The sequence below is a fragment of the Sciurus vulgaris genome (assembly GCF_902686455.1).
Source record: "Sciurus vulgaris genome assembly, chromosome: 10".
In the NCBI taxonomy this organism is placed as follows: Eukaryota; Metazoa; Chordata; class Mammalia; order Rodentia; family Sciuridae; genus Sciurus; species Sciurus vulgaris.
The window spans coordinates 123,960,323-123,970,941 of NC_136470.1; positions in this window are offsets into that span (position 1 = coordinate 123,960,323).

A 10,619-nucleotide genomic window follows, 5' to 3' on the forward strand; every position below is an offset into this window, starting at 1 on the left:
ATTAAGTAATAACTAACATAATGGAGAAGACCAACTGGAAATCTGTAAAACTGCCCCCTCCCCTAGTCAAGATAAAAATTTAAAAATAATATTGTCATGGAAATGGTATAAAGTAGTTTCACTCTGCTATGGTTCAAATGTGTCTCCTAAAAAGTACATATTGGAAACTTAATTCCCACTGCAACAGTGTTGGAAGGCATGGTGGCAAACACCTGTAATCCCAGGGGCTCAGGAGTCTGAGGCAGGAGGGTCACAAGTTCAAAGCCAGCCTTAGCAAGGCCCAAAGCAAGGTAGTGAGACCCTAAAGAGCTGGGGGTGTTACTTAGTGGTTAAGCACCCCTAGGTTAAATCCCTGGTACCAAAAAGTAGACAAACAAATAAATAATAATAATGAAAAATTTTTAAAAGATCAAAAGGATTCAAGGGTACTGATCCTCATCATGCAAGCAGCATGACCTTTATGTTTGTACTAGTCGCTCTTGCCTTCTAGATATCACAGGGAAGATGGGGTATGGTCTAGACAGAAACTCATGAATTCTCAAATATTTTATCTAGAGTTCAAACTTGAGCAGGATGCCATGGCACACACCTATAATCCCAGAGGCTCAGGAGGCTGAGACAGGAGGATCTCCAGTTCAAAGTCAGCCTCAGCAACAGCAAGGAACTAAGCAACTCAGTGAGACCCTGTCTCTAAACAAAACACAAAATAGGGCTGGGGATGTGGCTCAGTGGTTGAGTGCCCAAGTTCATTCACTGGTACCCACCAGTATGCATTCTCAAATATTTTATCAAGAGTCCAAACTTGGGGTTGCAGGTGTAGCTCAGTGGTGGAGCACTTGCCTAGCACATGTGAGGCACTGGATTTAAACCTCAGCACCACATAAAAAATAAATAAATAAAATAAAGGTATTGTGCCCATCTACAACTAAAAGTACTTTAAAAACGAGAAGTCCAAACTTTTCCTCAGAGGGAGATTTTATCTTTTTATACTGGACAGTAAACAAACCTTTTTTGTTTTGATGTTATTTTGAATCTTAAATGTCCCACAAAAGCTTATGTGTTGAAGGTTTTGTCCCTGAGGCAGCAATGTTCATAAGTGGGGCCTTTGGAAAGTGATTGGATGATGAGGGTTCTGATCTCTTGAGTGGATTAAGTCACTGATGGATTCAAAGTTTACTAAGATATTGGGAGGTATGGAAACTTAGGAGGTGGGGCCTTAGTTGGAAGGAATGGGTCCTGAGGGGCATTTCCTTGCTGTCAGGGTACAGGGTGCTATGTTTTGTCCCTGGCCCCTCTCTCCCTCTTTCTCTCTCTCTCTCTTTCTCCCACCCTCCACCCACCACCACCACCACACGTGCACAGAAACAACAAAAATAAGTGGCCATGGACCAAAACCTCTGACACCATGAACCAAAATAACTCTTTCCTCAGTTTATTTTCTCAGGTATTTTGTCTCAGCAATGGAAATCTAACATAGAAGACATACACTGTATCTTCTTAATCTGTTCATTATATGAACATGCTGGAAAAGTGTTCAGAATAAAAACTGTCAGTGTCTCTGCTACCAAGACTTGGATCTCATGGAATAGATCCATGGATAATTTTCTCCCAAGTCTGAGCATGGCAGGGTTGGAGATGCAGGACCCCCGAAAGGGAATACAATGTTACCAGGGAACACAGTCAAACTCCCACTGAGTTACAAGTCATGTCTGCCAAGGTGGAACCTTTAGTTCTTCATGTCCAGGAACCAGAGGACCAAAAGAAGAGTTGCTATTCTGGCATCAGAAGAAAGTTATGCAATAGAGGCATGGAAGAATATATTTGGCATTCAGTTGGTCCAACGAGGCACTTTCTGCTGCCCCAGTCCAGTTTTTTGACCATAAGTGGACAAGTATAGCAACCCCAACCTGAGAAAGACATGGTGACCAAGGATTCAGACCCTTCATGGACAAGATTATGAGTCATGCCACCAGGTAATCCACTGAGACCAGTAGAGGTAATAGCTGAGGAAAAGAAGAATCAAGAATGGTTGGAGGACAAGGGGGCGGGGGGAGAAATGAGCATCAGTTGTGGCTCTAAAACTAGATGCAGTGACAGGGAATATAATTTGTTCCATTAACTTTACTTTTCTGAATTTCCTACAGAAAAATATACCCCACCCTAATCCTGGTGTTGATGCTCCTAGAAGACACATAAGAAATAGATCTGACCCAATCAAGACTGCGGTGGACACTGTGATGTGCTGCCCAGATCCCCCTTCAGTGAAGGATTACTCCAATTTGTGGGAATGCTGTTAGCCCCTTCAGGGATTGTCTCAGCTGCAGAGAGACATAAGCTTCCCAGGATGATCCCTATCCAATGGTCATTGCCAGCATAAAGAGACCTGGTCATCTCTGACTACTTAGGGATAACTCTGAGGGGGTGTTCCAGTTCCAGAACTGCCTGTGAAGTCCCCTGAGGCTAGTATTGGGCTTGTGGCCCAGTTTAACTTCTCTCTCTGTTCAAATCTGCTTCCTTCCCTTCTCTTCCACAGATGTCGATGCCAAGGACACTTACTAAATAGCCTGCCTGTTAAACTTTATCTCAGAGTCTGCTTTTTGGGGGACACAATCTGCGGTAGCCATTTACAGTATATACTTATGTTAGATGACTAGGTACCTGTTAAAAAGATGTAATACTTCCATGTAATCTGTTGGCTTGGAAAGAAACCCAAGATACATTGTTAAACAAAATTAGGTTAATACATACTAGTATGTACAAATATAAGAATCTAGAATATATAGCTTAGTGTTACCAATACGTATCTCTACCTACTGAAGTAGACTTCAATTTTCCTTTTTACAACTTTACTGTAGTTTCTGGATTTTGTATATTTAGTATATCTAAGTTGTATGATAAAAAACAACAAATCTATTTTCATTTAGAAAAATAAATTTTATAGTAAATAGCTAAGCTTTTACACAGCTGGAATGGTAAAGTGATACAGACATTCTGGAAAATAATTTAACCATATGTAAAGACTATTAATTCCAAGCAGTTCTAACTAGAGGAATTCATACTAAAAAAGTAATTCAAAATGGAATTAAATGAATTAGTAGAATTGACTATATGCAAAGGTATCTATTACAGTTTATTAGTCAAAAAGAAAAACAGTAAAGAAACAAATGACGCACATGTACATGTATGTATGTGCACATTTTTTAATAGCTATTCAAAGTAGCCTGTTTACAAAGAATATTCATTGATATAAAAAATCACACTATGAGAATGCAAATGGTAGAAATTAGTATATAAGAATATATACATAGCCAGGCATGGTGGCACATGCCTGTAATCCCAGCAGCTTGGGAGACTGAGGCAGGAGGATCTCAAGCCAGCCTCAGCAACAGCAAGGCACTGAGCAACTCCATGAGACCCTATCTCTAAATAAAATACAAAATAGGGCTGGGGATGTGGCTCAGTGGTTGAGTGCCCCTGAGTTCAATCCCCCCATACCAAAAAAATAGAATATATATACATATAGTTTCATATCAATTTTGACATTATCTTGAGGATTGTTCTTTATCAGAACATATACATGGCTTTGTATGATATACACACAGAATGAAGGACTAGTAGAAAATATATCAAAATATTAACGATGAATATTTATGAATATTAGAATTGCAGATTCTTTATAGATTTTTAACCTTTTCTAGTTAAAAAAGTAATATACCTGCACGTCATTTAAAAAACTACATTGTGCAAGGAGACATATGTGTGTGTGTGTGTGTGTGTGTGTGTGTGTATTCTGGATCCCTACACCCCTTCCCAAAAAACTCAATTTTACAAATTTCTTTTTTTTTTTTAGATTTTCTGTGACAGGTCTCACTATGTTGGCTGATCTTCAACTCCTGAGCACAAGTGATTCTCCTACCTCAGCCTCCTGAGTAATTAGGATTACAGTCATGCATTACAGGCATGTCTACTTTTATAGATTTCTTATGTAGGATTCTAGAAATATCCTGTGCCCATGGATGAGGGCATTCTATGAGCACTGTATTGTGTTTACCTTTTTTTTTACCCCCCCAACAGCCAAGTTTAGGAATTTTTATCTATATATTTACTTTCTTTTTAAGACTGAATAGTATTTCATTGTGTGGATGTACCATATGGACATTATGAAAACCCTCTTATACATCCACCTTTTCAAGCACACAGATGTACATTTGGAGGATAAATGGAATTTCTGGGTGGAAGTGATTTTAAAATTTGCATCAGTTCTAAATTTGTATCAATATTTTCAATTGACTTCAAAGAGTACCAATTTATTTCCACAATCACAAAACAAAACAAAAAAAGTCAGGATGCAAAATTAAATGCATATTATTTTGTTCTTTCTAAAAATTATATGATATGGATAACAACAACAATAGAAGAAAGTACACAAGAACATTAACAGTAGATATCTTAAGGTATTCAAATTATAGATAATTTTTATTTTCTTTATATTTTTCCACTCATTCCAAATTTTCTATAGTAAACATGCACTATTAGAATCACAAAAGTTTTAAAACTGAACAATACTATTATATTATTATTTTGATATATTTATTTCTAGAAAACTAAACAGAATTGCAAACATCATTTTTTATTTCCTAATCTGTAAAACAGTTGCATTTAATATTTTACAACATATAACATAAAGGGATGACATTAAAATACTAACATTGATATTTAACTGATGAAAGATCTATTAAAATAATTGCAACTGGGCACAGTAGTACATGCCCACAATCCCAGCTCCTGGGGAAGCTGAGGAAGGAGGATTGCAAGTTAGAGGCCAGCCTGGGTAATTTATCAAGACCCTGTTTCAAAATAGAAAATAAAAAGAATTGGGGATTTAGCTCAGTGATAAAGCATCCCTGGGTTCAATCCCCAATACCAAAATAATAATAATAATAATAATAATAATAAGATAACTGCATCTAAGTTTTGTTTCTGAAAAGATTCTTTTGACTTAAAGTTAACGCATTGAATGATCCTTTTCACTGAATGGTCTCTAAGAATAAGTGCCAGGAGCAAACATCTAGACCTAGAATGGGGCAGCCTTAAGGCCAATGTCCATGACATTGAGAATCTGCCTGTGCTTCTCAGAGGCTGAGACCAAGATAAATGTGAATCTTAAATGGGATTTCCCTTATGACAAGGCAGGGAAAACCTGAGCCTGGAGACAGTCCCACAAGGCACGATTTTATTCATTTAACAAATACATTTGAGGGCTGAGGTTGTGGCTCAGTGGTAAAGCACTTGCCTAGCATGTGTGAGGCACTGAGTTTGATTCTCAGCACTGAATATAAATAAATAAAATAAAGGTCCATCAACAACTAAAACAAACAAACAAACAAATATATTTGAGTGCCTATTATATGTAAGGCACCATGTTAGGTGTTGGGGAGATAGACACAGTGTCCCTTCTCTCTTGGAGATTTACATTCTAGCAGAGGATGAAAGCATTAAGCCACTAAATATATAATAACTACTTATATAATAACTTAGTAATGATATAAATACTAGGTAAGTAATTCTATTAGAATTGTTATTAGTGCTATGTAAAAGTACAGGATTCTGTGAGCCTATAGAATGGGGCCACCTGACTGGTGTGAGGACTATCAGAAAGAACTTCAAGGAAAAGACGTTTTAGCTGAGACCTGAAAAAGATGAGTTGCCAAGGAGGAGGTAACCCCTGGTACAAAGGCCCTGTAACCAAAGGGAACATGGAGATTTGAAGGAACTAAAAACCCGTATGAATAAAAGGCAGAAGGTCATAGAAGAATGCAGACAACAGCTCTGTATCCACACTGGCCCTTCTCTAGCCGCACTTTTTCCAATGGGGTGAGGAATTTTCATACCCACCTCAAGCCTGCACCACCCTCCTTTTAAGAACATACTCAAGGCACTCTGAAATCCCTTGGCCATGTGTCCCTGGGCCTGGCGTCTGTGCAAGCCTTGTCCCTGGTCTGTTCTCTTGAATGTGGACCTAGTTACTAGAATACACACTCGTGGGCTCAAAAGTTGTTCAAAGGACACTGTTTATCAGAAATGTGGAACACGTAGACTTGGGTGACTGCATATGTGTATGTGAGACCCCATGAGAGTGAATAGAACCTGGGGTAGGAAGGAAAGCAGGCAGAGTTGGGGCTTGGGGCTTAGCTCTGCCTGGGTCAGAAATTTCATGTCTAAGAATTCAAAATGCAAACCTGAACTTTTAGGGAGTCATGAAGATGGGTTGGTCAGAAGAGGAGGATACTATGTATTTTTTTAGATCTATTCATCAGCTTTTTTTTTTTTTAATATATTTTCAGTTGTTATGAACCTTTGTTTTATTTATTTCTTTATATGTGGTGCTGAGAATCAAACCCAATGCTTCACACATGCTAGGCAAGTGCTCTACCACTGAGCCACAACCCCAGCCCATGAACTTGTTTTTATAGCCTTTTAGTGTTTAGAAATTTGGTATGTGGACCTCCATTTCTGGTTTTGATCCAGTTTAGTGAACGTGAGGGATGAACCTGACCATATTTGTCTCACTTTTTATTATTATTCTAACAACAGTGAAAGTCCAAAGGGTTGTAAACAGGAGAGTGATCTGATCAGATTTACAAAGATCACTAGTTGCTGTGTGAATGATGAATTCAAGGTAGATGTGAGAAATCTCTCTCTCTCTCTCTTTCTTTTTTCCTTCTTCCTGGATATTGGGGATGGAACCCCAGACACTTTTACCACTGAGCTATACCCCTAGCCCTCTTTATTCTATTTATTTTTATGTTATTTTCTTACGGTGCTGGGGATTGAAGCCAGGGCCTTGTGCTTGAGAGGCAAACACTCTACCAACTGAGCTATATCCCCAGTCCATTTTATTTTATTTTATTTTATTTTGGGGTATTAGGGATTGAATCTAGGGGAGCTTAACCACTGAGCCATATCTCCAGCACTTTTTATTTTTTTATTTTGAGACAGATTCTCAATAAGTTGCTTAGGGCCTTGCTAATTCACTGAGGCTGACTTTGAACTCCTGCTTCAGCCTCATGGCTGCCTGAGCCTCCTGTGATCTTCCTCCTGCCTCAGCCTCCCATGCTGCTGGAATTACAGGCATGAGCCACCATGCCCAGCTTTATTTATTTATTTATCTATTTATTTATGTATTTATTTATTTATTAGACAGGGTTCTGCAAAGTTGCTAAGGGTCTCACTAAGGTACTGAGGTTGGCCTCAAACTTGTGGTCCTTCTGCCTCAGTCTCCTGAGTTACTGAGATTACAGGTATGTGCCACCACTGTGCCTGGCTTTTTGAAAAGTCTTGATGTAGGTCAGGCTAGAATGGAAGATAGCATAGACTAGTGTTTTATTAGAGGAGATATCAAACAGTAGGTGTCTTTAAGAGATGATTTGGCAGTAAACTGACCTCCAAGAGGCACGGTAATTGAATACTAATTACTCTGTAATTTCTAACTGTGCAACTTGATGGAGAGTGATATCATTTACTGAGAAACTTTACAAAAGGAGAACCAGACTTTTTTCTTTCTTTTTTTTTTTTCTTTTCTTTTTTGGTGGTTGTCAGGGAGGTACAGAGTCATGCCTATCTAGAATCATAACAATCACTTCTTTCAGTAATATTCAATGGTGCGTTTGACAATTGTAAGTAATGAAAAGATGGACTCCTTCCCTTTTTTCCTCTTGAGTCAAGTGACTGATAGACCGGGAAGGGACTCTTACTTGAGGAAGCAGCAGAATATATGCTCACAGTGACCGTAGCTGTGGTCTTGAGCAGCGGCAGTAAGAATAAGCAGTCAAAAACGCAGCTCCAAAGGAACAGCAAAGTCTAGGCTGGGTGGAAATGGGTAGGCAGGCTCCTCTGCTTTGTCTCTTGAAAGGAGTTGCATCCGTGCAAGAGTTGCTAGAGTCACCCATACGTGCTGATGGACTTGGGGAGGGTGGCGTGGCTGAAGCCAGAGGGGTAAGAGCAGTCCCTCCACTCAGAAGTAGATGGATATTGCTCCCCTGGCCCAGGCTTTAAGGACATACACAGAGGAGACAGCGCTGTCCACATTGGGTCTGCAGCCTCAACTAGATGCCCAAACTGATATGAAGTAGAAACATATGAAGTATGATATGAAGTAGAGAACTTTGTCATAATTTTTGCCATCACTATTTCTCTTCCCATCACTGTTTTATACACTTTAATTGCTCTTTTGTATTAAATATGAGTATCTACAATGAAAAGAGGCTAATTCAATATTTATAAAATGAATTCAAAGGCAGAAACTTGAAATGTTTTCCATTGACATTTCTTTTTTTTTTAATAAAACATTTTACATTTTTATTCCCCTGAGTTGTAGATATCTTATATTTTTTTTTCTTTATTTTAATTTTATCGTAAACAAATGGGATACATGTTGTTTCTCTGTTTGTACATGGCATAAAGGCATACCATTTGTGTAACCATAAATATACATAGAGTAATGTTGTTTGATTCATTCTGTTATTTTTTCCCTTCCCCCCACCCCTCCCACCCCTCTTTTCCTTCTATACAGAGCTTCCTTCCTCCATACTTGCCCCCCTCCCTAACCCTAACTTTAACCCTAACACTAACCCCTCCCTCCCCCCATTATGTGTCATCATCCACTTATTAGCGATATCATTCTTCCTTTGGCTTTTTGAGATTGGCTTATCTCACTTAGCATGATATTCTCCAATTTCATCCATTTGCCTGCAAATGCCATAATTTTATCATTCTTTATGGCTGAGTAATATTCCATTGTATATATATACCACAGCTTCTTTATCCACTCATCAATTGAAGGACATCTAGGTTGGTCCCACAGTCTGGCTATTGTGAATTGAGTAGCTATGAACATTGATGTGGCTGTATCTCTGTAGTATGCTGATTTTAAGTCCTTTGAGTATAGGCCAAGGAGTGGGATAGCTGGGTCAAATGGAGGGTCCATTCCAAGTTTTCTAAGGAATCTCCACACTGCTTTCCAGAGTGGCTGCACTAATTTGCAGTCCCACCAGCAATGTATGAGTGTACCTTTCTCCCCACATCCTCGCCAACACCTGTTGTTGCTCATATTCTTGATAATCACCATTCTAATTGGGGTGAGATGGAATCTTAGGGTGGTTTTGATTTGCATTTCTCTTATTACTAGAGATGTTGAGCATTTTTCCATATGTTTGTTGATTGCTTGTAGATCTTCTTCTATGAAGTGTCTATTCATTTACTTAGCCCATTTGTCGACTGGATTATTTGAATTCTTGGAGTAGAGTTTTTTGAGTTCTTTATAGATTCTGGAGATTAGTGCTCTATCTGAAGTATGATTGGCAAAGATATTCTCCCCCTCTGTAGGCTCTTTCTTCGCATTGCTGATAGTTTCCTTTGCTGAGAGAAAGCTTTTTAGTTTGAATCTATCCCAGTGGTTGATTCTAGCTTTTATTTCTTGTGCTATGGGAGTCCTGTTAAGGAAGTCTGGTCCTAAGCCGACATGTTGAAGATCTGGACCTACTTTTTCTTCTATAATCTGCAGGGTCTCTGGTCTGATTCCGAGGTCCTTAATCCATTTTGAGTTTAGTTTCGTGCATGGTGAGAGATATGGGTTTAGTTTCATTCTGTTGCATATGGATTTCCAATTCTCCCAGCACCATTTGTTGAAGAGGCTATCTTTTCTCTATTGCATATTTTTGGCCCCTTTGTCTAGTATGAGAAAATTGTATTTATTTGGATTTGTGTCCGTGTCCTCTATTCTGTACCATTGATCTACCTTTCTATTTTGGTACCAATACCATGCCGTTTTTGTTACTATTGCTTTGTAGTAGAGTTGAAGATCTGGTATTGCAATACCCCCTGTTTCACTCTTCCTGCTAAGGATTGCTTTAGCTATTCTGGGTTTCTTATTCTTCCAGATGAATTTCATAATTGCTTGCTCTATTTCTGTAAGGTACATCATTGAGATTTTAATTGGAATTGCATTGAATTTGTATAGCACTTTAGGTAGTATGGCCATTTTGACAATATTAATTCTTCCTATCCAAGAACATGGGAGATCTTTCCATCTTCTAAGGTGTTCTTTAATTTCTTTCTTTAGTGTTGTATAGTTCTCATTGTAGAGGTCTTTCACCTCTTTTGTGAGATTGATTCCCAAATATTTTATTTTTTTCGATGCTATTGTGAATGGGGTCGTTTTCCTAATTTCTCTTTCTGAAAATTCATCACTTATGTATAAAAATGCATTGGATTTATGAGCATTGATCTTGTAACCTGCTACTTTACTGAATTCACTTATGAGTTCTAAGAGTTTTCTGGTGGAATTTCCAGGTTCCTCTAAATCTATAATCATGTCATCAGCGAACAGGGATAGTTTGAGTTCTTCTTTTCCAATTCGTATCCCTTTAATTTCTTTGGTTTGTCTAATTGCTCTGGCTAGAGTCTCAAGGACGATGTTGAATAGAAGTGGTGAAAGAGGGCATCCCTGCCTTGTTCCAGTTTTTAGGGGAATGCTTTCAGTTTTTCCACATTTAGAATGATATTAGCCATGGGCTTAGCATAAATGGCCTTTACAATGTTAAGGAATGTTCCCACTATCC